The 2,206-nt window shown below is 29.7% G+C and overlaps 1 protein-coding gene across 2 annotated transcripts in view; it reads left to right on the top strand.

Annotated features, from left to right (window-relative positions):
- The first annotated feature begins 1,120 nt into the window (after positions 1-1,120).
- Positions 1,121-2,206, top strand: part of LOC106469176 (islet cell autoantigen 1-like) — a 105,622-nt gene continuing 104,536 nt past the window's right edge. The window contains exon 1 of one of the 2 annotated variants that reach the window (XM_022397614.1): positions 1,121-1,290. The gene's annotated coding sequence lies outside the window, so the exon portion shown is untranslated. The remainder of the gene's footprint in view (positions 1,291-2,206) is intronic. The other variant, XM_013929641.2, reaches the window with a different exon arrangement.

Consider the following 2,206-nt stretch of genomic DNA (forward strand, 5'->3'; position numbering starts at 1 on the left):
AAGCGGAAAAGGGATTACTTCTATTGTATACTTTGGTCATTTTAAATTATTTAAAACTTTTGTGGTATTCTACAATGATATTGTTTTTTATATTTCTGCATACTTTTCTCAAAATCAGTATATTTGTTGTTCTATATGTATTAAGAAAATGGAAGTATGAAGCATACCAAAACAATAACATCATAGAAGTTAAGTTGAGTAAAAAACAAATTGAAGCGCACTGTAACTTCAAATTACAACTCATTTCTTATTAAAACTTTATTTTTCATCTAGGTTTCTAGCTGCAACCTCATTTGGTAGCTGGTTGCATGCTTGTTTGTTTGTTTAGAATGTTTGCTCAAACACAATGAGTATCTGCAGACTAACGTTCCTAATTCTAAGCTAATGGATTATAAGTAAGACAGCTAATCACCAGTATTCGCTGCCTATTTTTGGGCTACCTTTGTCTGACGGGAGAGTGGGATTAACCGTCACTCTTTTAGCACATCCAAGGACCCAAAGCATAGAACATGAACAAGTTTTTCTCAATAGTGGTGTGCGTGCCATGAATCCTCTCACAGTCATGTCCAGCCCCAACTTCTGTTTGTTTGTTTGTTCATTCTTAAGTGAAAAGCTTCATTGTGGGTTATCTGCAATATGCCCGCCCACAGGTGTTGAACTCACTAAATTACCAAAGTTCCGGTCACAGAAGGGCGCGCAGTTGCATTTGAAATAAACTTACCAAGGAAAAATAGAAGCTGAGAAAATGAACAACAACAACAACAAAAAAAAAACAACAAAAAACAATCAAAATATCCTTTTTGAAATATGGTAACCTCGTTTTCAGCTATTTTATTATATTAAGTTGATTTATTTTATAATATTAACGTATATATTTTTAAAGCAACAGTCTTATTCTTTGGTAAGTATACTACAAATTGCTTTCGTAAACTTTTGTTAATTAAAAAGTATTTAACTTTTATTTTAATTCTTTTATGTACAGAAATTTTTATGATGATAATTTTCAGGCGATGTAGACAACAAAAGGTCATTAATGACATCTTGAAGTTTATTTTCCGTATATCAAAAATATTTAATTGACATTCTTTAACTTTTCATCCTTCGCCAAATAGTATGTAGAATGCCATGCGAAATTTAGTTCTTAAGCGATAGACTCGAGAGTTAAGAGTGTGAGGTTACGTATCTATGGAAGAGAATTGAAGTTTAATATTCTCGTTCCAGCAGTGGTGTTTCAAATTTTAAAATATTAACTTATGTGTACGCGTATCTATTAACATGACTTTTATAGAGGTAAAAGGTTGTTGTTGTTTATTTTTTTCATATAAAGTACTACGAATATCTAATAGTAATTAAGTAAAACGAAAATACTTAATGCTGATATTAGTAATAGTTACAGTAAACACTAGTAGTAACACTAATAGTACTATATAACAGTTTATGAATTTTAAATTACACAGTTATTGAGCTGATAACTAGGTTAGGCTTAACGTTAATATACTTTATAATTTTTGAATAGTATTTTTTAAACAATATCAACTAGATATTCGTTTAATAGAGTTATTTATTCATTTAGGAAGTTGAAAAGAAAGTTTTGTATTACATTAAATTTGAAGAAAAAAGAGAAATGATGAATTTCTTTTCCCAATCCCATGAAATGTTGAGTGATAATGTAATTTGTAAATCTAAGTGTAACTGTAAGGAACACTGGGAATTTTTATGCTAATAGTAATACTTCTTAATATTAGTATTTCTGGTTACTAACTGAGTAATATAATTATTATTACAGCTTGCTTAGTAACACTAACAGTTAGACCTGGTGAGACATTACTGAGGGTTTCATCACATAACCTAGGAACTTGAAAACAAAGTATTTTTTCTTAATGTCCAGGTCAATTGACTGTTATCACTTTACTTAGGAAAATTATAAAACATATAAAATTTGATACTTAAGATACTAAAATTAAATTTGTAATTTGGATGTGACAGTTAAGACAATTAAGAGCTTTTGTTTTGGTACTTGGATTTTTCTGAAAATGTCAGAGGTAATAGTTACTATATGCATGATCCTCATGTTGCAGATGTTATTGAGATGGCTATATACTAATGTCTATTAATATACCACCATATGGGCTACATGACAAATAGGTTTCATACCAGGACTTCAAAATTTTCATTCAAGCACTGTATAAACTGAAAGACATACAGT

The sequence above is a fragment of the Limulus polyphemus genome, unplaced genomic scaffold (genome assembly GCF_000517525.1).
Source record: "Limulus polyphemus unplaced genomic scaffold, Limulus_polyphemus-2.1.2 Scaffold3339, whole genome shotgun sequence".
Taxonomy (NCBI): domain Eukaryota; kingdom Metazoa; phylum Arthropoda; class Merostomata; order Xiphosura; family Limulidae; genus Limulus; species Limulus polyphemus.